Below are 12,834 nucleotides of genomic sequence, written 5' to 3' on the forward strand. Positions count from 1 at the left end.
TTATCTCTATATACATTGTACTATAGTGTCAGAGTTTCATTTCATTTTTCAGCAACTTACATTTCTGTTTCTTCGGCAAAGTCCACATTGTATAATGCAGCCATTAAATCCACATTGCATCTTGGCTAATTTTCCACAGTATAATGCAGCCATCATATCCACATGGTTGTAAAATTTCTTCAAGCTATTAACTGGAAATAAATGATTATATATTTAATGAGCTACTAAATAAACATATATGCAATGTGAGTACCAGAAATGATACAATATACCCAATTTCCATGTTCAACAGTTCTGTACAGTACATATATTTATACAGAGATGGTAGTAGCAGGACCAATAAAAAATACCCACTTCCTGTGTTCAGTAGTTCTTTACATTACATTTATATACAGCAATTTGAGTAGAGCAAGAATGAATCAATATAATCACTGCCAATGTTCAATAGTTCTGTACAGGACATGTGTATACAGAGCATGAGTAACAGGAATGATTTTACAGTTCTGTACAGTACATGTATGTATGTCCCATTTTACAGCTCTGTACAGTACATGTACCTATGTACAGTACATGTATCTATGTCCCATTTTACAGTTCTGTACAGTACATGTACATATGTCCCATTTTACAGTTCTGTACAGTACATGTACCAATGTCCCATATAACAGTTCTGTACACTACATGTATAACAGTAAAGGAAGTAACATGGATGATACAATATACCCACAGCCAATGTTCAATAGTTCTCTACAGTACATGAGTGATGGAAGTAGCGGGAATGATACTGTAACAATAGTTCAGTAGTTTTGTAAAGTACATGTACAGTATATATATATATTCTTCTTGGCATCCATCCGTCTACGGGAGACGATGGCATAGCTCCAAAGTAAGCTTTTGTTTATCCTTCTATCTAGCTCTCTTTTCAGCTTGTTTTATTCTTCTCTCTTCCTCTGCGTTTTGAACTCCCTGCTTGACAGCTAGACGCCAGCTGGAATGGTTGTTTACACAGCTCTCTCAGTTGTTGACATTGATGTTTGCCGCCTTCATATCCTTCTTGCAAACATCTTTGTAGTGCAGATGTGGCCGTATAGCTGGTCGTGCACCTTCTGCTAACTCCCCATATAACAGATCCTTGGGAATGCAGCCTGGATCCATTCTCTTGACAAGGCCAAGCCAGTGAAGGTGCCTTTCGCTGAGAATGGAGAACATGCTGTTCTAGTTGGCGCATTCTAGAACCTCTGTGTTGGGTACTTTGTCCTGCCACTGGATGTGCAGAATGCGCCGGAGACATCTCAGGTGGAAGCTGTTGAGTTTCCTCTCGTGTCTTGCATAGGTGGTCCATGTTTCGCTGCTGTAGAGAAGTGAGCTGAGTATGCAGGCTTGGTAGACAAGCAGTTTGGTCTTCTCTGTGAGGTTGGGGTTGTTCCAGACTCTCTGGTTAAGTCTGGCCATCACTGCTGCTGCCTTGGCAATCCTGCCGTTCACCTCAGAATCAATGGAGAGTGAGCTGGAGAAGTTAGACCCGAGGTATGTGAAGTTCTCGATAACTTCCAAGTTGTACCCATCGATGGTGACAGAGGGAGAGGAGTCTGCGTCCTGCGCCATGATAGTCAGTCCAAATTCCTTTCAAGCTTGGGAGAGGCGGCATACCAGCTGCTGAAGTCCATCTTCCGTGTGTGATGTCAAGGCTGCATCATCGGCGAAGAGCAATTCACAGATGAGCACCTCTGTGACTTTAGTCTTAGCATGGAGACGGGCGATGTTGAACTGCTTGCCGTCAGTCCTGGTATGGATGTACACTCCCTCGCTGCAGTCCTTGAATGCATACTGGAGAAGCATGGAAAAGAAGATGGCAAAGAGCGTTGGTGCAAGGACACAGCCTTGTTTGACTCCGTTGATGACTGGGAATGCTTCAGATGTTGCGCCACTGAAGCCCACTGTGCTGTGCACGTTCTCGTGGAACGACATAATGACAGCAAGCAGACGTGGGGGGCAACCAATCTTCTGCAGGAGTCTGAAGAGTCCACTCCGACTAACCAGGTCAAACGCCTTCGTCAGATCTATGAAGGCAATGTAGAGGGGCATCTGCTGCTAGCAACACTTCTCCTGCAGCTGACGTAGTGAGAAGATCATGTCTACAGTTGACCTGCCAGCTCAAAATCCACACTGGGACTCTGGGTAGACGCGGGAGGCTAGGATCTGCAAGCGTACCAAGGCAACACGGGTGAAAGGCTTTCCGACGATGCTGAGGAGGGAGGTGCCCCAATAGTTGTTGCAGTCACTACAGTCTCCTTTGTTTTTGTACAAAGTGATGATGTTTGCGTCATGCATGTCCTGTGGGATGTATCCCTGTTCCCAGCAAAGGCAGAGGAGTGTGTGTAGGGGCTGGAGCAGTGCTGGTTTTCCGCTCTTGAGGACTTCAGGCGGAATGCCATCGCTTCCAGGAGCCTTCCCACAGGCAAGGCAATCGATGGCTTTTCTGAGTTCTTCCAGGGTGGTCTGGAATGGCGTCCACGGCAGTTCCAGTGACATTGTTTTGGGTTGCACATAGCTCGAGATAGTCTGTATACTGTTGCAAAGGTTCAGCCAGTAGGTGTTGGCACAGCGGCAGGTGGTCTTCTGGGCATTGTTCCTTGCAATCCTGAGGGCTTGTAGTGTTCTGTGGCTAGGTGCAGCCTTGTATGCCAGGAGGGCTTTCCTCTTTGCCTCAGTCACGGGCTCCATCTCCTTCCAGTTTGCCTCATACCACTCGACATTCTTTCACTCCCTCTTCCCGTAAGCTGTGATGGCTGAACTGTACACAAGAGTCACGGATATGGGACCACTTGGAGTCAATGGTGTCATCAGGTGTCACTTTGGTGAGGGCTTCCTTCAGTTTGTTGATGAACTGCTGTGTTTTCTCTGGGTTGCTTGCACAGCAGGTGTTGATGCATGGGTGACCCTTCTTGGACTGGTGCAGCTTCTTGGGTAATATTCGCACCTTGCTGGCCACGAGGGAATGGTCCGTGTCACAATTGGTACTGTGGTAGCTGCGGGTGAGGAGGACACTGGTCAGTTCTGCATGCCTGGTGATGACGAGGTCTAGGTGGTGCCAGTGGCATGAACGTGGGTGTCTCCACGACACCTGGTGGATCTCCTTGCATTTGAAGAAAGTGTTGGTCACATATAGGCTGTGGGAGCAGCACATCTCCAGCAGTCACTGACCATTCTCATTGATCTTGCCCCTTCCATAAAAGCCAAGACAGGTGGACCAGGCCTTATGGTCAGCTCCCACTCTAGCATTGAAGTCTCCTAGTAAGTAAAGGCTTTCATTGTTGGGGATACTGGATATGGCCTGATCCAGAGTCTCATAAAACTTGTCTTTCTCCTCATAGGTGGAGCAGAGAGTTGGGGCATACATGCTGAAGATGTTGACCAGGCCTAAGGATGTTGACAACCGGAGGGCATGGATTCTCTCAGTACCTGATGATGGAGGTTCAATGAAGGCAATTAGCATGTTCTTGACGGCAAAGCCTACACCATGCTGCCTAGGTTCATCTGAGGGCTTCCCCTGCCAAAAGAATGCGTAATTGGCTTCCCTGATGGTGCCGCTGTCAGCCAGTCGGGTCTCCTGGAGGCAGGCAATGTCGATGTTTAGTTCGCAGAGTTCCTTGTCAATGACGGCAGTCTTCTGTGCATCGTCGATCTGCTGTAGGTCAGCGGTCAATCCAGGACACATGGTCCTGATGTTCCAGGTTGCAAAACATATACAGTTTTTCCCTTTATGCAACATTTGTGCATCAGAGATGCACATTAGATATCTGCTCACTTTTCATTGCAGTGTATATCTTTTACATGAAGGATTCACATAATGTGATCAGGATTTATTCAGTCTCCAATGCATAGGATAAGGTATGGAATCATGTGTACTTTGAACAGAGGCATTGCTATGACAGAGTAGCTTCCCCATATCTTACGAGCTCTCACCTAATTTCCATCAAGCTCAGTAACATTTGTCCAGACAAACTAACCTTGATGTTTTACTGACTTTAAAAAGTTCTCCAGATGAAAACAGTAAGTGTGGAGCACAACTTTAAATAAAAATGGAGAAAATAATTCCCTTGGTTGGAATATGTCACATCCATTGGAATCACCCGAGTGACTTATCTTTGTGTGATATCAAAGACTGCAAAAGTGAATAATCTTTTGTGATAGGGTTTAAGAATTTTCACAAATTTGCCTTTGTTTACATCAAGGTATCTGGAGAACACATTATCACCCAGGGCATTATTTTACAACGAAGAACACATTATCACCCAGGGCATTATTTTACAACAAAGAACTCAGTAAGCTTGCTGAGAAAAATGTGTTAAAGGGAGTGTTTTTGTAGCTGCTGCTGTTTTGTAACTTTGCTGCAATAAAAGAAAAACAAGTTTAAATGTATTTAATGAAAAAAGATAAACCATTAGCCTCTATGATTTTTTGGATAAATGTGTTCTGGGAAGAAGTAAACTAAAATGGATTGAAGACCTATTTTATGACATAGGCAGTAAATCAGCTGCCATTTGTTTCAAAAGGGTTTATGTGGGTTTTTGCATTGGCTTATATATGTTATTTGTAATGTGCTGGTTTATAATATTACTACAAAAGATGAATGAGACTTAAAAGTAAACTAAAGTACAAAGGAAAATAAACTAATAAACTATGAATGGACTAGATATTTGTCTGAATGTTAATGCATGTTTGTTGATTTGTTTAATGAGACAGAGATAAAGTATGTAATGCAAGTTGCAATTTTTATCTTCAAAGTGGAAAAAAATACAGGTCAGATGAAAATTTGTCAATACATTCTTGGAGACCCCCCTCATTTTTCACTTGACCCCAGTTCTGACACCAATTTTTTTCCCCTTTCATTTTACATCTATAGATAGCCTGATACAGAGATGGGAGTAACAGGAATGATACAATATCCCTACTTCCCTTCTTCCATATTTCTGTACACTACACCTCTACCTTGATAACTCTTGCAGAGAAGACTCATAAATCTGCAAAGTTAAGCTTGATACTATTCATTTCCTAGAAATTACCCCAAAAATTGAACCCTGTTTGTTGAATGTGAAGAAAATCACAATTAAAACTGATAAATAAAATTGCTGTATCATAAAATATGGTGGCTAGTGCCTAGAAATCAACATCATGAAATTTGCAAGCTTTAATGGGAAGTTACATATTTTGCTACATTTTCTATTTAGCTGAAAATGTTCTAGAAACAAATTCATTTACAATTTGATTGGAATTTTTAATGGGAATAAATCAGATCCAGGCAAAGTGACAGCGTATATATATATATATATATATATATATATATATATATATATATATATATATATATATATATATATTTAGAGGGACATTGGAAACAATAATTAATTCCTGTTTTATATCAGTCTGTGGGAGTCCATTATAGAGTCGGCAAGTGTTCAAATATAATCTGATAGGAATTATTTATTTAAATTATTCATTGGCTTTACTAAATGGTCATGGGATATATCTTGCAGGGTTGACTAATTGTTTTAGACTTTATTTACTTTGGTCATGTTATATGCATATATAAATACAAATATTGTTAATTTTCACATATTTTATGTATGTATGTGCATATACATACATACATACACATATATATAAATATATATATATATATATATATATATATATATATATATATATATATATATATATATATATATATATATATATATATATATATATTTAAGTAGATACCTGTATTATGCACATTGCATACCTGCATACACACCTGTTTGGTACATAACTAATTACTGAATAGTGTCAGTGCTGCTTTAATCTTAAACCACATTCCTATTTTTTCTGCCCTTGCCAATGAGTACAGGTATGTAGAAAATAATTCCAGATGTTTATGATGTTTGATATGTTCTATGCAAGCCACAAAATTTGAAATACAAGTTTTAATTTTACAAGTATATATGTACTTTTTATCAAATTTAAACATACATTAATGATCTCCAGTTCTGGTACATTTCTAACTCTAAATAATATGGTATCTTCTGTTAAATCTAACTCCATAAGATATTTGTCTACAATAACTGGCCTAAAATTTATCAATACTGTTTTCACAAAAAGACATTTGGTAAATAAATGAAACAGCTTCATTATAAAAAGTACCTAATGATGACTGAAAGATTTTCATTTTAAACAATCTGCTATAGAGAATTCTGTGGAGAATTTTGTATTGAAAACTCTTAGGTCCTGTATCCTCAATAGTAGAGAAGATAAGAAAAAAACATTGAATACAAATCTTCATGTGAGTACACTGCAATTCTGATTTAGAAAAGACCTGCATATAGTTTCCATCTGGAATTCTTTTGTTTTTTCTCATATATAATTGTATGAAATACTTTTGCAATTTTGTCTTGCTTCCTGAGATGATTTATATTTTTATGTAATGGTAATTCTGATTTCATAGTAGTTCTAATAGTGTTTTTCCAAGTTATTAGTATTGCATAACTCCACAGAATTCTACAAAAGTAATATTGATAATAAATTTTTGTATGAACTTGTATGTAAGGGATGTGCCATATTCCTTAATTATCTAATTTTTAAAGAATAGACTTTTCACACCATTTCTTCAGAAAGAATGTGTCAGCCTTTTTCTAATTATATTTATTATACTGCTGCTGCCTGAGTGAGAATAAAACTTTGAAGGGTTATGAATTGATACCCAAGGCATATCAACAAAGGTTTAGGAATTTCAGAAAATAAACTGGACAAATACATGCTGAATTTACAATAGAAAAAAGAACAAATATTGATAGGTGGTGACAGTCAAGAAAGTTCATCAAGATTATAATAACCTAGGATAGCTCATATTAACTGAGGAGTTCAAAAAATTGTATATCCATAGTTATGTCAAGACTTATCTTGATGAGCAAAGAGTGAGAAAAAAAAAACCATGCTTCTCACACAGCTGATGATTATTCCTTGACTCACAAAGTTTTGTCTGTCAAGAAGTCTTCCTCTCAGCAGTGTTTTGTTTCTTATGAGTACTTCCAACTCTCAATCCAGCACAATTTTAATGAATCAAACTTCTGATAAGGCTGATCATAAATCCTTATATCTTGTTATGTGCACCTATTGCAAGAAGAAAGGGAACATTATTTCTGATCGTTACTGGTTGAAAAATAAGGAAAAGAATAAAGACACCAGTTATTTCAAATGCCCTTGTTTCAAAGAGAGCAATGTTATGGTCTTGTACTGAAAGCAATACAATTGTTGGGTCAAACAAATCCCAGTCAGATTTTCTTATGGAGACTTATGAACCATAGATGACAGAAGGTTTTATATAACTTAATGGTGATTTTCTGTGTGTGTGTGATTTGGATTTTTAATGTAGCTTTAACAATTTTCCAGCCATATTGCTACGATGTCTGAATTGTGGCAGATTATAGTGATGTCCAATGCTTGGGTATCATGTCCCATCCAGTCACATTATCCTGACACCAGGTCGACCAGTCTGAACACTAATCTCTTCATGCTGAACGCCAAGCAAGGCAGTTGCTATTACACTGTACCATTTTTATAAGTCTTTGGTATGACTCCGAGGAGGACTCACTAACCTTTTAGATTACTGGAACAGAGATTCTGCCATGCCTATCCCTTGTTAAAACATTAAAGGACACAAGAGCTTCTCAGTTTTTTGTTAGCCGGTACTTTGCTTTTGTCTGAGATGTCTTCTTCTAGTCAAACCGTTCTTATTATGAGATCGTTGGAGCATTGATTCTTTACCCATTGAATGTATTAATTACAAGGCAATAATGTAGCCAGAGATAAGTCCATGGCTAATCCAATGACAAGCCTTGTTTGAAACAATACGTTGATTCCAGTGAGACAGTTCTATCGATTCTATTTACAGTTACCAGAGCCACAGCAAGAAGAGCTCTTGAGAATGATGTTGATCAAAAAGTTATTCCTTTAGCTGATACATTTATCGGTCAGTCTTTTCTTGTTGAAGTCACTTTTACTGCTAGTATTAATCAATCAGTGGGTACTGAAGACAGTGATCCTCTTGTTCCAATAAATGTTACCACTGATCACGAACTTGGCAATAATCTTTAATACAAATGATAAGCATTCTCATTCAAGGCAATGATGGATAACTCATCCATTCTTCAACAAGCATCTGTTTAATTTACCTATAACTTCAAAAAATTGGGTTGTTCCACTACATGAACTTTACCTATGCAAATTAGGGCTCCCCACACAGCAGTCTTCAAAGGACTTAGCACATCACCATAGCTTTTGTGAGCCAATTAAGTCATACAAGAAATAGTGCTTGTTTCTACATGACCTCTTTTTCTATATGACAATTAGCTGTACAAAATAATCAAAGGATATTTTTACATGAGTTATAAATAGGACTTTCTACTGTTTATACATGCTATGGTTATATATCAAGGTGGGTGGGAGTATTTTTGTTTTCCTCAAGATTACTGAAACAAAATTGTGTTCTTCAAAATATGACTGTGTTGGGGTGGTGGTAGTTTTTGGTAGTAAAAAATCATGGTTTCAGCACTACGTTTCTTGTTGTGAACTATGATATTCAAGTGACATAATGGAATCATTTGTACCATTGCATGAATATTTTTTCAAGCTACTGAAAATTCAATAAATCAATTGTTGGTCCCTAAAGGTCTAAAGTATATGTCAGTGTGGTAGGGTAACATGGTCATATTCCGACCAGTAATTCCGACCGTGGATGTACATCCTTCTGTTCCGACAAAGATATACAAATTACTTCCAGTGTTCTTTGTTTTTATTTGTGCACATGCGTATGCAAATTAGTAAAGATGTTTCCAGGAGACGAAGGCATCGCGTGACAAAATGACGTAATCGCCTCAGTATTCTCTCATCCTTGCAAGTTCAGAAGGGGCATTCATAAAAAAAATGTATGCAGGACCCTAGTCAGAAAGCAATCATCAAAGATTTGTAAAACTTTCAATAACATAATAATTAATGTTATCATAGCTTTAAAATAATGCTTTGTTTCGCAAGAAAAATGAAAAACATTGCACCAGTTTTATGACAGATAACAATAGTATGCAATGTTCTGTATAGTGGTTGGATTTACTCCAGGTTTTTTTTCATAAGAGGGCAATTCAAACCAGGAACACAAGCTTAAAGAGAATGTAGAATTATGATTAGTTTATGCTGAACTTTGAAGAAAAGAAACCAGGAATTAATATGTAATTAAAAACAAACAAATAAAAAATTAAAGGTATAAATCTAAATAAAAATAAAATGTTACTACTGTCCACAATTATCTCTATAACAAGATCCACAATTATCTATATAGCAATAGCGCTTTCTATCTGCTATCTCTCTCTCTGAAAAAAATAAAAACAAATAAAAGCTTTAAAATCTGTTAAGATAAACAAAATCTTTGTATTTTACAGATGAAACTTGTATATGTACAATCCTTAAATGGTGGTCAGAATTACACATATCAAAGGTCAGAATAAATAAGCCACAACACAGTCAGATTTACCCCTGCATATAGAGTCACAATAAAATCACTTTTCTGGAAGAACTCAAATTGTACACTTTTCAAATAATAAAACTTATTGCAAGAAGCCTGACTGACTGCTTCCTATATTGTAGATAGGCATGCAGTAGTCAGCGTCAGACTGGATGGGTATCTCTTTGACCTTTGCCCGGTCCAAAACATGGCACACATGGAAGAAGATCTCCAGATCATTGTTACTCACTTTGCAGAAGCCTCAAGACACTTTGATTCAGTATCAGTCTGAGCAAGACAGAGGTACTTCACCAACCTGTCCCAGGCACCACAGCTCACCCCTGGATTGTCTATTGAAGACACCCAGCTGAAAACTGTCAATCACTTCAAATACCTTGGAAGCATCATATCTTCTGATGGATCATTAGACAAAGAGATAATGACACGCAGCAGCAGTCTCCACTCTTACATGTTGAGCGACAGGAATATCAAACTGTCCACCAAGATAAAGGGTTATAAAGTAGTTGTTCTAACAAGCCTCCTATTGGATGTGAGATATGGACAACATACAAGAAGCACATCAAGCAAGTTGAGCGCTTCCACATGAGAGCCCTGTGATAGATTATGGGCATCAGATGGCAAGACAAAGTGATGAACCTAGAAGTGCTGGATAGAGCAGGTTATACCAGTATCGAAGCGATGGTCATGAGAGCCCAACTCCTGTGGAAGGGTCATGTCATCCTTATGGAGGGGTCTCGAATGCCATGTCAGATTTTGTATGGAGCTCTATCTATCTAGTGGACACAAAGAAATTGGTCGCCTGAAGAAAAGATTCAAAGACTCCATCAAAAACACCATGAGATGCTGCTCGATATCTATGACAGACCAAGTCCTGCGCCAAAGATAGATCTGGCTGGTGTACAGCTGTTCATAATGGGTGCAAAACCTTCAAGGATGCCCACAGAATGAATGTCACCGATGCCAGGGAATGCAGGAAGGCTTCAACATCAAGAACCAACCCATACCTCTGGTGTACACACTGCCCCAGGACATGCGCATCTGGCTTCAGACTCATCAGCCACATGAAGACCCATTAGCTAAGAGAAGCACAGGACTGACTTCATCGAGCCCCGATTGTCCTCCAACAGTCAGCTTCAATAATGAAGTTGTTTGTCTTATGTCAATGACCTCAGCGGTCAAAATATGACCAGATTACCCTAACACAGACACATTTACTCAAATAAAATTCTATATTAACTGTTATTCAAACTTTAATACTATAACAGTTTCCTCAAAGCCTATTCATTCCTGACTGGTGAATGCTTTGCACCCTAAATTTCATATTAAATTCACCAAACAATTTTTTTTTATATCTCTACTGTGTACGGACCTTTAGTAAAGGGGATGATTTTTTCATAATTAAAGAATATATAAAAATGGAATGTTTTCTGCATAATTTGAGTGTGCTGATTTAAAACATGAACCCATCTTTATGATATTGTTTCAAATAAATTCACAGGAAGCATTCAAAGACATGTACCATCCACCATTTTTAATATTGGTCTTTGGCAATTTTTGAAAATTCTTGACCTCATGTTATTTCAAGCTGAAATTTGCATATTTCTTACATATATTTTATGTAGAAATGTTTTGTGAACATTCAGCTTTAAGAATAATTTGACTTTTTCTATGTTCCAGGTAACTCTGAAGCCCACCCCCGTCCCTTTTTATCACCCACCGCCGCCAACAATTTTGCATGAAATACTATATTTTTGAGTCATACAGAAGTTGAAATTAACTGCTGCTTTTAAAATGGAATGTTTTCTGCTTAATTTGAGTGTGCAGATTTAAAAAACGAACCCATCTTTATATCTTTTCAAATAAATTCACAGGAAGCATTCAAACACATGTACCATCCACCATTTTTAATATTGGTCTTTGGTCACTTTTTGAAAGTTCTTGACCACATGTTACTTCATGCTGAAAGTTGCATATTTATTACATATGGTTATATACAAATGTGTTGTGAACATTCAGCTTCAATAATAAATTCACTTTTTCTATGTTCCAGGTACTTCTGAAGACTTTCTGTACCTTTTTATCACATGCCCCCTAATATTTTTGCATGAAATAGCATAATCATGAGTCATACCAAGTTGAAATTGTATGTTACTCTTAAAACCAATAGTGCACATTTATTACTGTGTTCTTGTACATATATACACTGATCTAAAGTCCCAATTTAGTAAATAACAATTGCCATTTTAGAATTTAGTTATCATAAGAATATATATTTGGTCAAATTTATATCTATAAAATAAAATCAATGACAACAGGTTTTCCACTAAGTTTTCATTACAGTAAGTCAGGATTTCTATAGTGTCAGCTTAGGATGGTGCAACATAAAATTTTGGATGTCCTAAATCTGCGTTATTTTCATAATAATTCTGACCATTGTTTTGAGCCATATTACATAGTTCATGATGTAAAGACAATTGTGGTATCACAGATAGAGAAGAAACTCAAACTGGCACTGAGTTGGTTCTCAATAAATATTTATGATTATGTATTTGTTTAAATGGAGAAATACTCGATTCCCTATTCCTTGGCTTCTGATGACAATATTCATATTGATATTCACAAAAACGGCATGAAAATTTTAAATGAATTTGTTTTCATTCTTCAAAATCCTGAAAAATAGTTTAACCTTTACCTCTTTTATGTCCTTACTAAACATGAACATTTTAATTTTAATACCAGTGTTTCTAGATAAGAATCGTACCTAGAACAGATGACCTGACACTGATAATATCTCAGTGATCACAATCACATGCATATTATCAATACGTCTAGTATCACTGAGTCAGTGAGTGATACATGTACTCCCATCGCGTCTCTACCCTCGAAAATATATTACACAACAAAAGTTGAACAAATATTTTGTAATAAATTTGGTATAAAGTGTCATTACTTGGTCTAAATAATCCGATTCCTTGCTATAAACGTCTGCCTTTTCATACAATCAAGTTTTAGTGTGTTTTTGAACCCAAATTATGTCGTTGTGTTGTCATTGTTTACATTTTGCACGTACCCATGTGCCGAGAAGAGTTACCGTTCTTGATGGTATGGGTGACCTTTGAAAAAGACGTAATTCTTCGTTTTCCGCAAATATTCGCCCACATTTTATCATTATTCTCGTAAAAAGAACTCCAAAGTTTTAAAAAAGTAGACGTAGGTAAGTGTATATGTTTGTTTATTTGTTTTTTCAGCGTTTTGAAAAATTCGGTTTTCGTTTTATTCCA

General features: G+C 37.3%; 1 protein-coding gene across 1 annotated transcript in view; it reads right to left on the minus strand.

Annotated features, from left to right (window-relative positions):
• Positions 1-12,622, minus strand: part of LOC149791932 (uncharacterized) — a 58,523-nt gene extending 45,901 nt beyond the window's left edge. Inside the window, exons 1-2 of the mRNA XM_089969497.1 lie at positions 12,504-12,622; positions 61-191 (exon numbers count right to left, since the gene is read on the minus strand). The gene's annotated coding sequence lies outside the window, so the exon portion shown is untranslated. The remainder of the gene's footprint in view (positions 1-60; positions 192-12,503) is intronic.
• Positions 12,623-12,834: the final 212 nt, after the last annotated feature.

Source organism: Sinohyriopsis cumingii, chromosome 9, assembly GCF_028554795.1.
Source record: "Sinohyriopsis cumingii isolate HCF-2022 chromosome 9, ASM2855479v2, whole genome shotgun sequence".
Classification (NCBI taxonomy): domain Eukaryota; kingdom Metazoa; phylum Mollusca; class Bivalvia; order Unionida; family Unionidae; genus Sinohyriopsis; species Sinohyriopsis cumingii.